This window comes from Cupressus sempervirens, chromosome 2 (assembly GCF_028749045.1).
Source record: "Cupressus sempervirens isolate cs-2001-9-10 chromosome 2, ASM2874904v1, whole genome shotgun sequence".
Lineage (NCBI taxonomy): Eukaryota > Viridiplantae > Streptophyta > Pinopsida > Cupressales > Cupressaceae > Cupressus > Cupressus sempervirens.
Window position 1 is genome coordinate 223,239,375 of NC_143119.1, and position 22,705 is coordinate 223,262,079.

Genomic DNA, 22,705 nt, shown 5'->3' on the forward strand with positions numbered 1-22,705 from the left:
CATTTTTATGTGCAAATTCCATTACAACTAACCTGGAACTGATGTATAGCATATTTTTAAATATCAATCCCACATAGCTCCTGATTTCTTAATTTGATGAGGTGTGATCACTTGACCCATTGGGTGAAGTGATTCCATCTACACTTGATGTGCCACAATCTCCCTTTCTCCTCCATGTTTCATTCATCTCATCCCTAACATTCTCAACATCTGCCTTTCCTTTGCCTTTGTTGAACTCAGAACTTGATGCCTTTGACCTTGTTGGACAATATATACTTATGTGACCAATCTTCAAATAGCTAAAACATGTGGTTTGAATCAACCACCTTTTGTAATCACTTCTAAAATTTGTTCTAAAATAATTCTTAGGAATATGTCCATACTCTTCACAATAGTGACAACTATACCTTGTATTATAATCCAAATTATAAGAGTTTTCATTATTCTCTACCTTTGTCTACTTGTTTGATGATCACTTGGGTTTGGATCAGCACTCAAAAGCTCTTTGTCCATACTTCTGATAGCTATAGGAGCAACCTTTAAATCTTTGAGTGTACATGGTCTTGGTTCTGCACTCATGTGTCTAATGACCTAGTGTATTGCACTTGTGGCAATAACCCACGTTATTCTACTTAACATTCTAATTTACAGTATTGCTCCTACAAACATTAGCAGTATGACCTATCTTACCACAATTATGACAAGTAGGTTTGGATTTTTTACCTTTGTTACTTCTTTCTTCACCACTTTTGGATGATTCTCCTTCTTCATTACTAGTGTATCCCAATCAAGATGTATCATTGTTAGATCTAGGGGATCTCATCAATTTTTCAAAGTACTTGATGGCTTCACTAGGTTTATTGAAACTTTCAACAAACTCCTTTTCCGTTTTCAGATCATTGCTCAACTTTTCATTCTACAACTTCAATGTTGTGATCTCAATGCCTTTACTATTTATTTCATGGTTTGCAATTATGACTTGTTTTATTTTTTCCAGTTGCATGTGAGCAACCCTATATATCTCTGATGATTGTTCTTCTAGTCTGGTGGTCAAAACTCTTTTTTCATCTTCAATCATGACTTTCTCTTCCATATCCTTCTTTTTTTGTTCGATCACCTCACATAGTAATACGGCTTGTGATTCTTGCTCTATCTTTAGATTTTTGATCTCTTCAGCTGGGGTTCTATTCTTTCCATTAGATCTACAACTACTACATCAAATTCATTAGAGTTTCCATTTGTAAATAGTTTATTAGTGTCCATATCTTGGTATGGTGTGTCATTCTCATCAATAGAATTTTCTTTGCTTCTTCTTAATGATTTCTTTAGATCTTCTCTTGCTTTATTCAACTGATGTAGAATGAATTGTATTTCAATCTCTTAGTTCTCAATAATCTTTCCCAACTTGTAGACTTCTATTTCCAAGATCTTTCCTCAAAGATAAAAAGCTTTACTTTTAGATAACTTTGCATTGATACCAATTGTTTGAAATACAATAGGAAAGGTAAATTCTAAGAGGAGGGGGTGAATCAATGCTTCAAACTTTTTCTCATGAAACCATTTACCATACATCCATCTCACAATTTAATAAGTAAACTGAAATACCATATAAAGCATATACATCTAAAGTATGTAAAAAAGTAAGCATTCACACATGTATGACACAAGATATGATTACCTAAAAACCCTCCAATGAGAAGGTAAAATTGGGGTGGGGATGACACCCACAAATCTTCACTACTACAGTAATAAAGTGTATCTAATGAAGGTTACAATGTTTGATCATGAAACATGATATACCCTGTCAAAGGTCTGCCCTGTTAAAATCTTACAAAGACTATTAGGTCTTACCTTGTTAGAGGATTTCAACACCCTATTAGAAGTGTGCTCGATTAAAGGACTCTAACTTGCAATTAAGTAAGCACCTTGTTAGAGGATTTCAATACAACCTATTAGGACTATTCTGTTAAGAGTTTTAATTGATTCACCTATTAGAATGTATTAGCAATAATCCTCTGATTAGCACTTTGTTTCTTGATGTTAGATCACCTCTTTACTTATGTGTACTTGATCCTTTTTTATCAGATGTGTCTCTACTATCCACTATTTCCCTTCCTCTATTCTGCTTTAACTAATTTTGGAATGTAACTCAAATCATAATACCTTAGTCACCATGAATGTGCTATTTGCACTTGAAAACTCTCCTTCTCTCCTCTTCTCTACTTAACCTTTAGGGTTTGTCCTCCTTAAGAAGACCTAGGTGACTTAGGATTAGGTATGAATCAATGGCTATGATTCATCCATATTACTGCTTAAACATTCCCTTTTTCTAATTGGATGCATGTAATACATATGGATTTGTACTTAAGATTCATCTTTATCAACAAAAGATCATAAATTAATCTTTAAGTCAATTTAAAACTAGTCTACATAGTAGTTTGTACCAGTACAAACAACTATGTCAAAATTGTGTTACTTGGCATCTAAAGTCGTTGGTGCTCAACACTAACTATGACTTAAATGTTGTCACTTGACACATACTATCTACTCGACACTTAAATGACTCAGCACATTAGTGACTCAACACTCATTGTTTACTCAGCATGCTCTAACTTAAATTTTGTGCTCAATATATGTTACTTGTTCAGCATAAACTAAGTAAATGACTTAAGAGTGTAGATACTCATTTGTCAAAACTATTATGAGATTAACACAAATGTGGTAATAAGAGCACCTAGCAAAAAATTTGGGTTATGATATGAAAAAGAAGTACAAAAATTAGTTGAGAAAGTGATGATATATTGTATTGATTATCTACTTAAGGTTGCAAAGAATGCTTATACTGATTAAGTCTAGAAGAACAAGTAAAAGGAATTGAGTTTGCTAAGCTTGATTGAATGCACAGTAGGTGCCAAGAAAAGTTAGTGCAAGCCAAGTAGAAATCTAATTGGTGCTAAGCAAAGTGAAGTTTAAGTGTAACCTAAGTAAAGTTTAGTTGGTGCCAAGCATGAGTAAACTTTAGTTCATATCGAGTGATTTGTTAGTGGATGTCAAGCAATGCAGTATGTGCCAAGCATCAAAAGTGAGTTAAATGTTGAGTGATAGCATTATGAGAAAGATCATAAATTTGATGAATTTGAGCCAACAAGGTTGATTTCTTGGATTTTTTAAACCATGTGGAAGATAAGCTTGATGAGTTGGTGGTACAAAATTCAAGGTAAACCATTTTGAGTCAAATTTAAGAAGGATTGAGAAGGAAGTTTCTAGAGGAAGCTTAAGTAGAAAGATGGTTAGATTCCTACCTAAACCTGAAATGAGAGATTGAGATGAAGAGACAAAATATTTAAACTTTCTTTCAAAGAGGATACAAGGCATGAAACAATAGTTGGCATGTGTGAGAACCCAAGAAAGACAAGAGGTCTAGGGTGTTGTTTCATATAGAGGTCAAACTATAGAGTCTACAATTGGCATGAAAAGTAGGAACACTTAAGAGGATGAATGCTTGAAGGGTGAAAAAGCTATCAGAGCTAAAGTAATGAAGCCAAGCAGAATGGAGGACTGAACAAAGATCTGTAATCTGCAAAGTGAGTTGTATTTTGTTATCGGATCAAGCCTTACTGTTACTCTCTAATAATTGTATCATTTTATGTAAAATCCTTTCGATTAAGATTGATCTAGTAGTCATTTTTAAATCATTTAACTAGGTGGAATTATAATGGAATGACCTAAAATCCTCTAAAAAGGCTCACTCCTCACAAGGTGATTGAAATCCTTTAACTAGGTCGCAGTTAACTGTGTGTATTGTAACCTTTAACAAGGTTGGCCATTCATAGAACATCACTTCAAAAGAGTCAAAATTAGAAGAATGTTAGTGGTGGTTTTTCCCAAATTGGGTTTCCACATGAAATCCTTGTGTCATATGTGTGAATGATTCTGTAATGTTTCATGTTTACATTTTAGCAAAGTGGTCTTGACCTAGGACAGTAATTTGCAAGTTTAAGTTTTGATTGATATTATGGATGCATACAAGATATATAATAAGGAGTTAGATGTATGAGTGGTGTTAAGCACTAAAAAGTTTAATTGGGAGTTTTTTGGACCTTGGATAATTGATTCACCTCCCCCCCAAGTTATTCTAAACTATTCCAACAAGTATAGTCTAGTATTACGAAGGAATCAAAGAGTTTGTTAATTCTATAAGAGGATCCAATCGAAGGATTGATGATGAAATTGTGATCAACAAGGTATTGATGACTCTACTTCCTATTTATGCTATTAGGGTTTCTACAATACAAGAATTTATATGTACTCCAGGTAATGACCTAACTCTAGAAGGTGTGATTGGTAGACCTACTACTTTTGAGATGTCAAATTTTGATAATTTCTCGCCTACTACTGTTGAATATGTTTTTAAGTCACAATTGGTTCTTAGCAAGAAAGGAAAAGAAAAATATGTGAAAAGTGATAGTGATACTTTTGATGATAAACTTGAAGCATTGATGGCTAGAATAATTCTAAGAGGTGAAGGGAAATACAAAGGTAAAATTGCTATAATCTATTTTTTATGTGACAAAGTTGTTCATATTTTTGCAAGGTGTCCTAACAAAGAAGAAAAAGATAAAAGAAAGGAAAGCAAACACAAAGGAAGAAGAGATGACTAAGACAACAAGAGAAATAAGCACTACAAAGACAAAGGTAAGAAATCTTGTTATGGTGCTGAAGGAGAAACTAATAATGAATCCAAAAGAAATGATGAAGAAGTTTTCTATGTTGCTATGAAAGAATATTTTGATGAATATGAGAAAATTGCATTAATTTCATATGTGAACAAAAGTGGTTGACGAATTATTGATTATGGTTGTTCAAATCACATGACTGGTGATAGAAGTAAATTTGAGAACATTGGACCATACAAGGGTAGTTGTGTTAAATTTGTTAATGATGTACCATGTCTTGTGAAAGGTAAAGGATCGATACAACTGACTGATAAGATCAAGTGTGATAATATTTATTGGGTTAAAGAACTTAACTATAACTTTTTGAGTGTTTCACAGTTGAACAAATTAGGTTATAGAGTTGAATTTCATTACAAAATGGCCACGATATTTGATGATGATGATGTACTAATTAGAAGTGGTGATCAAACAAGAGGTGATTTGTTCTATCTATATTTATCTGATGAGACATTTTCATTTGCACAATAAGAAGATATTTTGTTATGGTACAAGAGGTCATTTCATGTAAATTTTGAAAATTTGGTTAAAATTAGTATGATGAAAAGAGTAAGAGGTTTTCCCAAACTAAAGAAACCTGATAATGCTATGTGCAAATAATGTTAATTGGGAAAAATGACAATGTATAGTTTCAAGAGAAATACATATTCATCTTATGGTATTTTGGAATTGGTTCATATTGATTATGTGGACCTATTAGTGTTCAAAGCTATTGTAATATTTCATTCTAGTGGACAAATATTTCATTCTATTTGATGATGACTACTCTAGAATGATGAATGTAATATTTCTTAAAGAAAAATATGATGCCTTTTAGTTGTTTAAGGGGTATTTGGCCATAGTTGAAAAGGAAAGAGGAAAGAACCTAAATGCTTGAGATCTCACAGAGGTGGTGAATTCATTTCCAACGAATTTAGCATATTTTGCAATGATAGAGGATTCAAAACATAGATGCCAAAACCTAGGACCGCTCCTCAAAATGGAATAATTGAAAGAGTAAATAGCTCAATTATGGATTGTGTGAGAACTCTAATGATGGAGAAGAATTTTTCATAGAAATACTGAAGAGAAGTTGTAAGTACAACTATTTATACTTTGAACAGAGTGAAAGTTAAGAAAGGTACAAATGCTACACCCTTTGAATAATGGTATGCATATGCACCAAATGTAAAGTATTTTAAATTTTTTGGAAGAAAATCCTATATACTTAAGGATAATAGAAATGGAAAATTTGATGGTAAAAGTGATGAATATAATTTTTCCATTTCTATTTCTATTATCCTAAAGTATATATAATTTTCTTCCAAAAACTTTAAAATATTTTACATTTGATGCATATCCATACCATTATTCAAAGGGTGTAGCATTTGTACCTTTCTTGACTTGAACTATGTTCAAAGTATAAATAGTTGTACTTACAACCTCTCTTCAATATTTCTATGACACATTCTTCTCCATCATTAGATTTCTCACACAATCCATAATTGAGCTTTTTACTCTTTCAATTATTCCATTTTGAGGAGCGGTCCTAGAATTTTTCCATTTCTATTTCTATTATCCTTAAGTATATAGAATTTTCTTCCAAATACTTTAAAATGCTTTATATTTGGTGCATATCCATACCATTATTAAAAGGGTGTAGCATTTGTACCTTTCTTGACTTGCACTATGTTCAAAGTGTAAACAAATGTACTTACAAATTCTCTGCAACATTTCTATGACACATTCTTCTCCATCATTAGAGTTCTCGCAAAATCCATAATTGAGCTATTTACTCTTTCAGTTATTCCATTTTGAGGAGCGGTCCTAGGTGTTGGCATCTGTATTTTGATTCCTCTATCATTGCAGAATATCTTAAATTCATCGGAATGAATTTACCACCTCTATGAGATCTCAAGCATTTTAGATTCTTTCCTGTTTCCTTTTCAACTATGGCCAAATACCCCTTAAATAACTAAAAGGCATCAGATTATTCTTTAAGAAATATTACATTCATCATTCTAGAGTAGTCATTAACAAATACAATTAAATATTTGTCTCCACAACAGCTTTGAACACCAATAGGTCCAAATAAGTTAGTATGAACCAACTCCAAAATACCATCAAATGAATATGTCTTTCTCTTGAAACTATGCATTTTCATTTTTCCCAATTAACATTGTTTACACATAGCATTATCAAGTTTCTTCAGTTTGGAAAAACCTCTTACTCTTTTCATCTTACTAATTCTAACCAAGTTTTCAAAAATTACATGACATGACCTCTTGTACCATAACAAAATATCTTTTTATTGTGCAAATAGACATGTCTCATCAAATCAATATAGATAGAACAAATTACCTCTTGTTTGATCACCACTTCCAATTAGTTCATCATCATCATCAAATACCATGGCCTTTTTGTGATGAAATTCAACTCTATAACTTAATTTTTTCAATTTTGAAACACTCAAAAAGTTATAAATAATTTCTTCAACTCAATGAATATTATCACACTTGATCTTATCAGTCGGTTGCATTGATCCTTTACCTTTCACAAGACATGGTACATCATTACCAAATTTAACACAACTACCGTTGTATGGTCCAATGTTCTCAAATTTACTTCTATCATTAGTCATGTGATTTGAACAACCACAATCAATTATCCATCTATCAATTTTGTTCACATATGAAATTAATGCAATTTTCTCATATTCGTCAAAATCTTCTTTCATAGCAACATAGACAACTTCTTCATCATTTCTTTTAGATTCATTAATAGTTTCTCCTTCAACAATGTAACAAGATTTCTTACCTTTGTCTTTGTAGCCCTTGTTTCTCTTGTTGTCTTAGTCATCTCTTCTTCCTTTGGGCTTGCTTTCCATTCTTTTATCTTTTTCTTCTTTGTTAGGACACCTTGCAGAAATATGACCAACTTTGTTACATAAAAAATAGATTATAGTAATTTTACCTTTGTATTTATCTTCACCTCTTAAAATTATTCTAGCCATCAATGCTTTAAGTTTATCATCAAAAGTATCACTGTCACTTTTCACATATTTTCCTTTTTCTTTTTTGCTAAGAACCAAATGTGACTTAAAAGCATATTAAACAGTAGTAGGAGAGAAATTATCAAAATTTGACATCTCAAAACTAGTAGGTCTACCAATCACACCTTCTAGAGTTAGGTCATTACCTAAAGTACATATAAATTCTTGTATTGAAGAAACCCTAATAGCATAAATAGGAATTAGAGTCCTCAATACTTTGTTGGTCACAATTTCATCATCAATCTTAAGATTGGATCCTCTCATAGAATTAACAACCTCTTTGATTCCTCCACAATACTAGATTATATTTCTTAGAATAGTTTAGAATAACTAAGAGGGGGGGTGAATCAATTATCCAAGGTCCAAAAAACTCCCAATTGAACTTTTCAATGCTTAACACAACTCATACATATAACTCCTTATTATGTATCTTGCGTGCATCCATAATATCAATCAAAACTTAAACTTGCAAATTGTTGTCCTAGGTCAAAATCACTTTGCTAAAATGTAGACATGAAACATTATAGAATCATTCACACATATGAAACAAGGATTTTATGTGGAAACCCAATTTGAGAAAAACCACCACTAACATGCAACTAATTCTCACTCTTATGAAGTGATGCACTATGAAAGGCCAACCTTGTTAAAGGTTACAATACACACTGTTAAATGCGACCTAGTTAAAGGATTTTAATCACCATGTTAGGAGTGAGCCTTGTGAGAGGACTTTAGGTCATTTTATTATAATTCCACCCAGTTAAAGGATTTACAAATGATTGTTAGTTCAACCTTAATCCAAAGGATTTTACATAAAATGATACAATTATTACAGAGTAATAGTAAGGCTTGATCTGATAACAAAATACAATTCACTTTGTAGATTACAGATCTTTGTTCAGTCCTCCATTTTTCTTAGCTTCATTACTTCAATTTTGATAGCTTGTTCACCCTTCAAGCATTCATCCTCTTAAGTCTTCCTACTTTTCATGCCAATTGCAGACTCTATAGTTCGGCCTTTATATGAAACAACACCCTATACCTCTTATCTTTCTTGGGTTCTCACACATGCCAACAATTGTTTCATGCCTTGTATCCTCTTTTAAAGAAAGTTTAAATATTTTTTCTCTTCATCTCAATCACTCATTCCAGGGTTAGGTAGGATTCATTGAATCTAACTATCTTTCTACTTAAGCTTCCTCTAGAAACTTCCTTCTCAATCCTTCTTGCATTTGACTCAAAATGGTTTACCTTGAATTTTGTGCCACTAGCTCATCAAGCTTATCTTCCACACAGTTTACACAATTCAAGAAATCAACCTTGTTGGCTCAAATTCATCAAATTCATGATCTTTCTCATAATGCTATCACTCAGCATTTAACTTGCATCTGATGTTGCTTGGAATCCACTAACAAATCACTCAATATGAACTAAAGTTTACTCATGCTCGACACCAACTAAAATTTACTCATCTTACACTTAAACTTCACTTTTCTTAGCACCAAATAGATTTCTACGTGGCTTGCACTAATTTTTCTTGGCACCTATTGTGCATTCAATCAAGCTTAGCAGACTCAATTCCTTTTACTTGTTCTTCTAGACTTAATCAGTATAACCATTCTTTAAAACCTTAAGTAGATAATCAATACAATATATCATCATTGTCTCAACTAATTTGTGTACTTATTTTTCATATCATAACCCAACATTTTCTCTAGGTGCTCTTATTACCACATTTGTTTTAGTCTCATATTTGTTTTGACAAATGAGTATCTACATACTTAAGTCATTTACTTAGTTCATGTTGAACAAGTAACATATGTTTAGCACAAAATTTAAGTTAGAGCATGCCAAGTAAACAATGAGTGTTAAGTCACTCATGTGCTGAGTCATTTGAATGTCAAGTAGATAGTATGTGTCAAGTGACAACATTGAAGTTACAGTTAGTGTTGAGCACCAGGGACTTCAGATGCCAAGTAACATAGTTTTGACATAGTTGTTTGTATTGGCACAAACTACTATGTAGACCATTTTTAAGTTGACTTAAGGATTGATTTATGATCTTTTTGTTGATAAGGACTAAACTTAAGTATGAATCCCTATGTATTACATGCATCCGATTAGGAAAATGGAAGGTTTAAGCAACAATATAGATGAATCATAGCCATTGATTCATACCTAATCCTAAGTCACCTAGGTCTTCTTAAGGAGGATAGACCCCAAATGTTAAGTAGAGAAGAGGAGAGAAGGAGATTTTTCATGTGCAAATAGGACATTTATGGCAACCAAGGTATTATGATTTGAGTTACATTGCAAAATCAGTTAAAGGAGAATAAAGGAAAGGAAACAGTGGACAGTAGAGAAACATCTGATCAAAAAGGATCAAGTACACATTACTAAAGAGGTGATCTGACATCACAAAATAGATTGCTAATCATAGCATCATTGCTGATACATTCTAATAGATGAATCAGTTAAAGCTCTTAATAGAGTAGTCCTAATAGGTTGTATTGAAATCCTCTAACAAGGTGCTTACTTAATTATCAGTTAAATTCCTTTAACTAGGCACACTTCTAATAGGGTGTTGAAATTCTCTTATAGGGTAAGACCTAATAGTCTTTGTAAGCTTTTAACAAAGTAGACCTTTCACAGGGTATATCATGTTTCATGATCAAACATTGTAACCTTTATTGGATACACTTTATTACTATAGTAGTGAAGATTTGTGGGTGTCATCCCCACCCCAGTTTTACCTTCTCATTGGAGGGTTTCTAGGTAATCATATCTTGTGTCATACATGTGTGAATGCTTACCTTTTTTACATACTTTAGATGTATATGCTTTATATGGTATTTCAGTTTACTTGTCAACTTGTGAGATGGATGTATGGTAAATGGTTTCATGAGTAAAAGTTTGAAGCACTTATTCACCCCCTCCTCTCAAGATTTACCTTTCCTATTGTATTTCCAATGATTGGTATCAGAGCAAAATTATCTGAAAGTAAATTTTTTAATCTTTGAGGAAAGATCTTGGAAATGGAAGTCTACAAGTTGGGAAAGATTATTGAGAACCAAGAGATTGAAATACAACTCATTCTACATCATTTGAATAGAGCAAGAGAAGATGTAAAAAAATTATTGAGAAGAAGGAAGGAAAATTCTATTGATGAGAATGACACACAATACCAAGAGATGGAGACTACTAAGCTATTTACAAATGGAAACTCTAATGAATTTGATGCAAAAGTTGCAGATCTAATGGAAAAGAATAGAACCCTAGTTGAAGAGATCAGAAATCTAAAGATAGAGCAAGAATCACAAGCCATGTTGCTATGTGAGGTGACCAAACAAAAAAAGAAGGATATGGAAGAAAAAGTCATGATTTAAGATGACAAAAGAGTTTTTAACACCAATCTCAAAGAAAAATCATCAGAGATAAATAGGATTTCTCAAATGCAACTAGAAACAATAAATCAAGTCATTATTACAAATCATGAAATAAACAATAAAGACATTAAGATCACAACACTAAAGTTGTAGAAAGGGAAAAGGAGTTTGTTGAAAGTTTCAATAAACCTAGTTAAGCCATCAAGTACTTTGAACAATTGATGAGATCCCCTAGATCTAACAATGATACATCTAGATTGGGATACACTAGTAATGAAGAAGGAGAATCATTCAAAAGTGGTGAAGAAAGAAGTAACAAAGGTAAAAACTCCAAACCTACTTGTCATAATTGTGGTAAGATAGGTCATACTACTAACATATTTAGGAGCAAGACTATAAATTAGAATAAGCAAAAGAACATGGGTCACTGCCACGAGTGCAAAAAACTAGGTCATTAGACACATGAATGCAAAACCAAGACCATTTACACTCAAAGATTTGAAGGTTGCTTCTATAATTATCAGAAGTATGGACATAGAGCTTTTGAGTACAAATCTAAACCCAAGTGGTCATCAGACAAGTAGAAAAAGGTAAAGAACAATGGCAACTCTTATAATTAGAATTATAATACAAGGTATAGTTGTCACTATTTTTAAGAGTATAGACATATTACTGATAATTATTTTAGAACACATTTTAAAAGTGATTACAAAAGGTGCTTGAGTCAAACCGCATGTTTTAGTTGTTTGAAGACTAGTCACATAAGTAGATATTGTCTAACAAAGTCAAGGGCACCAATTTGTGAGTTCAACAAAGGCAAAGGAAAGGTAGATGTTGAGAATGTCAATGATGAGATCAAAACATGGAGGAGAAAGCGAGATTGTAGCACATCAAGTGTAGATGGGATCACTTCACCCAATGGGTCAGGTGATCACACCTCATCAAATCAAACAATCAAGAGGTATGTGGGACTGATATTTGAAAATATATGATATACATCAGTTCCAAGGATTTAGTCCCAAGTCTAGTTTTTTAGCAAGAAGTCCATTTCTTCTATCATTGCAAACTCGCACTAAACCTCTTTATCTAAGCACATAACTTCATCATATCCTTATGGTTTACTAGAATATGTTAATAAAAAGAATACAAATAGGAAGAGAACCTTTCAAAATTTCTACTTAACCTTGTTGATTATAAAGGCTAACTAGACCACATTAAACTCGCTAGAGTTTGTGGTATTTTTTTTTGTTGTGGAGCATGATAGACCAATGGAACATCGCCTTTTAGAGTATCATCCAACATTCATAATCATTTTCTTTCTTCTCATGTTTCTACAATATATCTTTGTACAACACTTTCTCATTGAATATGATATTTGTGCTTCTTATATTTTTATAATTTCAAAATCCCAAATTCTATAGCCAAATTCATTAATGTCATATCCAACAAGCATACATTTCTTTGATTTAACTTCCATCTTGGTTTTATTTTTTGAATCTACATGTGAAAATTCTTTATAACTGAAAATTTTGAGAAAATAATAATTCATCTTATTACCTTTCCATGCCTTTTCTATTAAATCATTAAATGTAACTATGAAATCCACATCACCTAGTTTCCCTATTGAAATCAAATTTCTACTCACCCTTGGGGCATGCCTTACCTCTTGTAGTAGCTAATCATTCCTATTCTACAAATTTATCTTAATTCTTCCCTAACAATAAGATAGAGTTCATTATCTCCTAGCCCAAAATCCCCTTGGACATAATCAAGAGAAGAACTTCAATGTGGTATAGCATAAAATGAATCCCCTAAATCTAAACTCATGAATAATCTACATTTTCTACGGAAAAAAGAAAAGCATCCTCTTCAAATTTATTGCTTATCACATTTTCCTCCTTATTTCCTTTTTTTCTCTCCTTCGTTATTATTTTGAGACCTAATTTCCTGTAGGAACAATAATTTTGTGTTCCTCTAGACTAAGACCTCTTTCCCTTTGATTTTCTTCATGATTTCCTATGATTTTCATAATTATTTCCTCTCTCCATTGATCTTCCCCTACTTTTTACATCCAAAACACTTCCCTATGTAGACACACTTAAGAGTTTCCTATGAATTTCCTCACTCAAAATAATACCAACAACATCATCAACTTTTAAGGTATTTGAACAAAAATAGAGTTACTAACTATTAAATATTATAGTTGTGATAGAGATCTTTTATTGCTAGAAAAGAGATTTATGATGATATTAATGTATAACCAAGTGCGCACGATGCCGCATTCAAGGTGTGGTGTGCTCATCTTAAATATTTGACATTTTATTATATGAGGAGACATGTGACATGTAAAGAGACATGTGTTTGGAAATATGAAAAGACTTACATTTGGAAAATAAATATACTTTTAGTTATGATAAATGAAGAGTCCCTTAATTCAATATATGTGTGATTTGTTTATATAATAAGTATGGGATCAATTGGAAGCATTGTACTTGGGACGTCTATTATTTCAATAAAAGATATTATTTTCTAGTTTTCCTATGTTTTTCCCTCAAGTTGGAGATTTTTCCCAATATAATTTATTGTTTTGTTATGTTCCTTTTTGTTCTTCTTTTACTTATTGGTGTTTATCTTTACTTTTGGGCTAAACATTAACTGTTAGAGTGGGGTTGTCATTGCACCAAAATACCGATCTTGCAATGCCTGATACAACCACTCCACTTATAGTACACATGAGGCAATTAATCCCTTGTCATGAATCCCAAGGGGAGTGCTAAAAAAATTTCAACAATCTCCCCCTCACTGTTAGTAAAGGGTGTGAAGATTTGAACCTATGACCAAGCTCTAATACCACTTGATGAAGTGGGGTTGTCATTGCACCAAAATATCAATCTATCAATTCCTAATACAACCACTCCACTTGTAATACGTAGGAGGCATTTAAGCCCTTGTCACAAATTCTAAGGGGAGTGTTGAACACATTTTCAACATTAACATGGTATCATAGCCAGATTAGATAACAATAAATAAGATAGTGTTCAATTTTTTAGCTGTGAGATAGATCATTACCTTTGATCATGATGTGATGATTTTCTAGTTCATTCTCAATGTTCATTCTCTTTTGGTTCTATGTTAATTATCTTAGAATGTGTTAGTATTAAACATTAGATAGAAATAAAAATTACATGCAAATATAAACAATATCAGAAAATAATTGATCACAGAGAAGAGAACACAAGACACCAAGATTTAACGTTGTTCACCTAATCCCTGGGCTACATCCACCAAACAACAAGTCCAATATTATTATGATCTAGTCATTAAAACCTTATTACAATTTTTAATCCCTTACAGCTCAATACCGCCACAAGAAGCAATTTTTGCATCACCCACAATGAAACAATCCCTAACCCTAATCCCTTTTACACAAGTATTTTTTTGCTTTAGGGTCAAAATTAGTTACAACATGTTGGCCATAAAATGCTAATATAGTAGCTCCACCCCCAAACCCCCACTTGGGGCTTGGCCTGGCCCTGAACCCCACTGAGGAATTATTGAGTATGTACAGTACTTCCCTAATCAGTCACCACAATCTAACAATCTCCCACTTGGGGACTGATCAAGCTCCACACTAAACAACAATCTCCCACTTGGAGATTGATCCTGTAGTAATATCGCTACCACATGGGGCTCCCGCTAGATCAAACCACCTTGGACTCTATTGTTCTATTATTCTTGTTTAGTCTAGAAGACCAACCGAAGCTAAAGAGGAATTTAGCTTCTCCCTTTTCACTAAATTTGTAAACATATCTATTGTATTTTCATCTCTATGTATCTTATCTAGCTTTAACTTTTCATCATCCAAAACTGATTGAATGAAATGGTATTGCAACTAAATGTGTTTGTCTTTGAATACAAAGTTGAATTCTTCACAAGATGAATGGAACTCTGACTATCTATAAACAAATAGTTATCCTTTTGAGGGTTTCCCAATTCTTCCAAGAAGAAAAAAAATCATATCATCTCCTTGGTTGCCTCTATAGCAGCAATATACTCTACCTCTGTAGTGGGTAAAGCATTAAGCTTATGTAACCTAGAAACCTAGCTCATGGCTACCCCACAAATAGTAAATACATAACCTATAGTACTTCACCTAGTATCAATATCCCCTACCAAATCTAAGTCAACATAGCTCTAAAAATTAGTAGTAGAGACCCCAAAGTGTAAACACTTGCTAGATGTTCCTCTTAGATATCTAAGAATCTATTTTACTGCATTCCAATGCTCAATTCCTGGATGAATCATATACCTGCTAATGACTCCCATTGCATGTACAATATCTATTCTAGTACATACCATAGCATACATCAAGCTTCCTACAGTAAAAGCATAAGGTACCTTGGACATCTTATCCTCCTCTTCTTATGTCTTGGGACACATCTTCTTAGTCAACTTCAAATGACTAGGTAAAGGTGTGCTGACAACTTTAGCATTCTCCATAGAGAAGCATTACAACACCTTTACAATGTAGCCTGAGATAATGTCAATTTCCTATTCTTCATATCTCTACAAATCTTCATACCAAGGATTTATTTTGTTACCCCCAAATCCTTTATAGAAAATGCATGTGCTAACTAGTGTTTGAGCCCCTTAATGTGATTCCATGTTAGACCTAGCTACAAGTATATCATCACCATATAAACATAAAATAATGTAGTTTTCATCATCCAACCTCTTAAAGTAAGCACAATGATTTGAATGACACCTACTACATCCATGCTCATGCATAAAACTATCAATTTTTAGATACCATTATCGAGGTGCTTGCTTCAATCCACATAAAATTTTCTTTAATCTACACACTAGGTTTTTCTTACCTTTGACCTCAAATCCTTGTGCTAAGCCATATATATCTCTTCATCCAAATAACCATGAAGAAGGGTTGTTTTAACATTAAGCTGCTCCAAATGCAAATCTTCAGTAGCCACAATACTTAACATAGTGTGAATAGAATTCATTTTAACAACAAGAGAGAATATCTCATTAAAATCAATGCCCTTTTTCTGTGCAAATCCTTTTATCACTAACCTCATTCTAAATCTTTTCTTATCTCCATCCTCTTCTTTCAACCTATAAACCTATTTATTCTGTAAATTCCTTTTACCTACAGAAAACTTGCATAAATTCTAAGTCTTATTTTTTCAACAAGGAGTTCATTTCATCTATCATTGCAGACTCCTATTGAATCTTAGTCTCCACTTGCATAGCTTCATCATAACATTTAGTTTCACCAACATCTATTAGTAAAATAGAGTACAAAGAAGGAGAAAATATTTTTAGAGGTCTACTTAGCCATGTTGACCATATAACATTCACTAGTGTGTGTGGTATTTGTTGTTGTAGTTGTTGCACATCATGAAGAATCGCTAGAACGTCATCTTTTGGAATATCATCCAGCACTGCATAATCATCTTCTTTCTTCTCATGTTGCTACAACAGATCTTTGTATAAAATTTTCTCATTGAATATGACATCCCTACTTCTTACAATTTTATGATTTTCAAAATTCCAAAGCCTATAACCAAATTCATCAATGCCATATTCAAAAAATACACATTTCTTTGACTTAGCTTCCAACTTGGTTCTATTTTCAGAATCTATATGAGCAAATGCTTCACAATTGAAAATTTTGAGAAAAGAATAACTCACCTTCTTACTAGTTCATACTTCCTCTGGAATACCATAGCCCAAAGGAGTAGAGGGACCTCTATTAATCAAATATACAGTAGTATTAATAGCCTCTTCCCACACATTTAAAGAAAACCTAACATGTAACCTCATGCTCCTTGCACACTCCATTATTATCTTGTTCATGTGTTCAATCACTCCATTTTCCTATGGAGTCCTTGGAATAGTTTTTTTTCTATGAATACCATTAGTGGAGCAATAATCTTCAAATTCATGACTACAATACTCACCACCATTATCAGATCTAAGACATTTTAATTTATTTTTAGTCTCATTTTCAACCAAGCATTTCCATTTCTTAAAAGTTTGAAATACATCAAATTTTTGTCTAAGAAAATAAACCCATACTTTTCTAGTTGCATCATCAATAAATGTAACATAATAATGAGAGCCACCAAGGGAAGATACCTAATCTGGTCCCCATACATCTCTATGCACAAGCTCTAATTTCTCACTTTTATTTTGCTTCCCAGTCTTCATAAAATTCACTCTCTCTTTTTTTCACACACAACTTTCACAGAAATCCATATTAACACATTTTAGACTTGGTAAAACTTTCTTTGAATGAAGTACTTTCATACCTTTTTCACTCATGTGCCAAAGTCTATTGTACCACAATGTTGTATGAGAATCTATAGTAGCAATTTGTTCTCCCTGCTCAATTGCAGTAATTGTTCTTGAACATTCATTTTTCTCTAAAACAATAAAAGTAGAAGGAATAATATGACCTGTACAAAGATATAAGGTGCCTACTTTCACAACTTTTACTACTACAAGGGAACCTTTTGAAACCTTCCAATTTTTATCATTAAAATTAACTACACAACCCTCATCACCAATTTGCCTTCCTAAAATTAAATACCTACTTAGCCTTAGATCATGTCTTACCTCAAGTAGCAGCCAATGATTTCCATTCTACAACTTAATCTTAACTTTTCCTTTTCCAAAAATCTAATAGGGTTCATTATCCCCTAAACAAAAAAGCCTAAAATCCCCTTGGACATAATCAATGAAATAACCTCTATGATGTGTAGCATGAAATCAAGCACCAAAATCTAAAACTCATGAATCATCAACACTTTCTAAAAATAGAAGCAAAGTATCATCTTCGGAGTTATTACTTACCACATTTGCCTCCTTGTTCCCCTCTAGTTTATCTCCTTCATTTTTCTTTTGAGTCTAGCTATCTTTCTTCTTATGTTCTAGTTTCCCACGGTACTAGTAGTTGTTTGGTCCTCTCGATTGAAAATTTTCTCCTTTGACTTTTCTCTTGATTTCCCACGATTCTTGGAATTATTTCCTCTTTCAGTCATTCTACCTCTACTTTGTGCGTTCAAAGCACTTCCTGATGTAGATCCACCTGAAGTTTTCCTATGAGTTTTCTCACTCAAGATAACATTGATCATATCATCATATTTTAGGGTATTAGATCCAAAAACATAATTACTCATAGTCATTACCAAGTCATTCTAGCTCTTAAGCAAAGAACACAAAATCAAAAGAGCCCTAATTTCTTCATCAAAATTAATACCCATAGAAGATAATTGACTAGTAATAGTATTAAACTCATTTAAATGATCTGCAATACATCCACATTCTACCATTTTCATATAAAATAAGCACTTCATGAGAAATACCTTATTTGAAGTGGAGGGCTTTTTCATACAATTTTGCTAAGGTTTCCATCAACTCTTATGTCATCTTCACTTTTATAATGTTAAATGTTACTAATGATGCCAAGCATAATCTAATGCTTCCAAGTGCTTTTCTATCTAAAATCTCTCAGTCTTTGTTTGTCATAGTTCTGTGGTTTTTAGTTTTTCCTTCCAATGGCTTCCATTAATCCTTTTGATAAAGATAGTCCTCCATTTTCATTTTCCATAATTGAAATTTCTACCCATTAAACTTGTCAACCCTCATCTTACCCTCGTCTACCATCTCTCCCACTCAACCATGAGACTTTACTAGCAAATAATAACTGAAAAACAACCTCGCTCTGATACCACTTGTTAGGATTAAACTTCAGACAAAAACAAAAATTACATGTAAATATAAATAATATCAAAAAATAATAGATCACACAGAAGAGAACACAAGACACCAAGATTTAACGTGGTTCACCCAATCCCTAGGCTACATCCACCAAACAACAAGTCTAGTATTATTATGATCCAATGATTACAACTTGATTACAATCCATAATCCCTTATAGATCAATACCACGATAAGAAGCAATTCTTACATCACCCACAATGAAACAATCCCTGACCCTAAGCCCTTTTATACAAATGTTTTTCTGCTTTAGGGTTAAAATTGGACTTCTTGTTCTATCTTAAGATTTCTAACCTCTTCAGTTAGGGCACTAATCTTTTCCATCAAATCTGCAACTGTTGCATCAAATTCACTTCAATTTTCATCTACAAAGAATTTGATAGTGTCAATCTCTTAGTAATGTGTGTCATTCTCTTCAAAAGCTATCTCTTTCCTTCTCTTTAGTGAGCGCTTCAACTCATCTCTTTCTTCATTCAACTAATGTAGAGCAAGCTAGATTTCAATATTCTAGTTATCAATAACCTTTTCCAACTTGTAGACTTCCATCTTCAAGATCTTTCCTCAAACATACAAAGCTTTTCTTTCTAGAGAATAAGGCTCTGATACCAATTGTTGGAAATACAATAGGAAAAGTAAACTCTGAGGGGTGGGGGTGAATCAATCCTTCAAAACTTTAACCATAAAATAATTCATCACACATCCATCTCACAATTTGCATGTAAGGTGAAATAGTTAGCTAAACATATTCATCCATAGTATGAAAGGAAATAACATTCAACATATATATGACACAAGATATTTGGTTACCCAAAAACCATCCAATGAGAAGATAAAATTGGGGTAGGGATGACACCCACAAATTTTCACTACTATAGTAATAAAGTGTATCCAATTGAGGCTACAATGTTTTCTCATAAACTATGATCTACCCTGGTAAAGGCTTACAACATTGTTAGATCTTACCTGTTAAAGGATTTCAACACCCTGTTAGAAGTGTACCTAGTTAAATGACTTAAACTTACAATAAAGTAAGCAACCTGTTAAAGGATTTCCAATAGCTTTTTAGGACTACTCTATTAAAAGATCTAACCAATTCACCTATTAGAATGTCTCAGCAATCATCCTAGAATTAGCACTCTATTGCTAGATAATAGATCACCTCTTTCCTGATGTGTACTTGATCCTCTCTAATTAGATGTATCACTTTTTTCCTCTAACCCCTTTCCTTTGTTCTCCTTTAACTAATTTTTCAATGTATCTCAATTCACAACTCCTTAGCCACCATGAATGCTTTGTTTGTGCATGCAAACTTCTGTCTTGTCTCCTTCCACACTATCTTTCATTTAAGGTTTGTCCTCCTTATGAAGACTTAGGTGACTTAGGGTTAGGTATGAATCAACGATTGTGATTCACCTATTTTTCTACTTAAAACATCCTGTCAACTTATTTGTTGCATGTACTACATAGGGATCCTTAATATAGATTCATCCTTATCATCTAGAATTGCAAAACAATCCTTAAGTTAGCTAAAAATGGTTTACATAGAAGTTTGTGTCATTACAAATAACTATGCCAAAATTATTTACTTGGCACTTGAATTCTCTTATGCTTGGCATCCACTGTATATTCAATGTTGTAACTCAGCCTCTGAATGACTTGTCATCCATTGATCACTTGGCATTTGAATCACTTGACATCAACTGTCTGCTCAACACTTGAGTGGCTCGGTACTTACTAGTTGCTGGAAACATACTATCTGACAACTTATGCTCAGCATACATTACTTGTTCGGCATGAACTAAGCAAATGGCTTAAGTGTATTTTCACTCATATGTGAAAACCAATCTAAGATTAACATTATCCCCCTTTCTATTTGTGCATGAATAACCTTAGCTCTTGAGCATAAGTTAGATAATCTCCATTCGGTGATCAGCTTACATACAAAATTCAAAACTTTAAAATTTTGCAAAACTTTTGACTTATTAGTCATACCTCAAAATTCTATAACTCCTCCTAAGTTGATTTTTCTATTATAAATCTGAAATTGAATACTCCTATTGAGTAGATCTATTGTGTTAGCTTTGTTTTTGTAGTCTCCCCCTTTGTTTGGTCAACCCCAAAACTTATTCTCTCCTTTAGTTCATTCTCCCCCTTTCTTCATTCTAACCCTTTTGACACTTATGTCATGGGTGGTACATGGATTGTGTGTTTATCCAAGAATGATTTATGGACCTCCATCATAATCTTCAGTGTTGCATCCTAGTTGTCACTCGTTACCTCCAAATATTTGATCTAAATGTCCAACTCGGTAGCAAGGGTGACTAGGCCTTCATGAGTAGAAAGATGGGGATTTTTCTTCATCAATGTCTCTGCATAGGCTAGTTCCTTATGTAACACCTCCATGTGAGGGATTAACATGGACTGGATGTTGATCATTGTAGCCCTAATATTTACATCTTGAGCTTTTAAGGCTGCTAATTGACCTTGTGTTGACAGCAAATTTCTAAAATGAGAATAACTTTGACGAGGAGATTGTTGTATAATGTTACCTATTTTCTTCAAAAATTCCTCCAAATTGTCAATGTGTCTTTGCACTTCTTGTGTTAATAGGGGTACATCACACAACTTGGTATAAAGAGAGAAAATGTTCTCCAACATCTTCTTCACACCCTCAATTCAGGTTTCCAACTCAACCTAGTGTAGTGCAATGGTACTGGATATTTTCTTATTCACCTTTGTTTGAAATTTCTTCTTGGACCATTTCAGTAATTTGACATTAGTATCTAGGTCTTCATCATTGATCTTCTCCACAATATTTGCCAACTGCTCAATGATTGGCTTGGCTTCATCAGTTGCAGGTAGGTTATCAAGAAATATGTCCTTGATGTCATGAACTACTTTTTTTTGCCTATGCCCCCTTCTGAGTAGTTCTTGGTGTTTCTTCCTTGCCAAAGCATCCTGCAAAATTCTCATTTTCTCTATTGTGATTGATGCAACATCAAACTTTAGAAATTCAATCACCCCATCTAATTTGATATCACCATAGGATGTCACTTCATCAACCTTCGATGTGCTAGGACTAGACCTTTATGCTTGTAATGGTGTAGCTTATATACTCGGCCTATGAAGTGCTTGACTAGTAATAGGAGTAGTAGTGTTTGGTAAGGTAACTAGTGTTAGAATTTCTATCACTTCCTCTACTTTCATAGTCAAGACTGAATCTTCAATCCTAACCTTCTCCTTTTCTTTAGTTTCTACTCCACCTTATGCTTGTGGTGTAGGTGCAAGACTGGCTTCCTGACCTATTTGGACTGGTGTCCCTTCTTGCTCAATTGTTGTAACTATTGGTACTGAGACATTTTGTACCATAGTGTTGACATGTAAAGCCGAAGTGTCCTTCCTTTGGTATACTATAATAAACATTGTAGGTTGCACTTTTATAGGTTGAGAGGAGGCAATGGATAATGCTTGTGTTTTCTCCCCTACAGATGTTAATTCTGCTTTCTCAATCTCATCCACACTAACCAAAACAAGATGACTGCATAGTTGTGCCTTGGTGGTGGAATTAGCCAATATCTTCTACATATCCTCCTCTATTAGGGGATTGATGTTATGAATGGCACTATCAGAGACATCCTTAATGTTTATTGTATCTACTTGTGGACTAGCACTTGGCATATGTACTTCTGGTACATTATGGTCTTGTTGTTGCTCTTCCTTAGTTGTTGCCTCTGTAGTGCCTTCCCCATGTACTT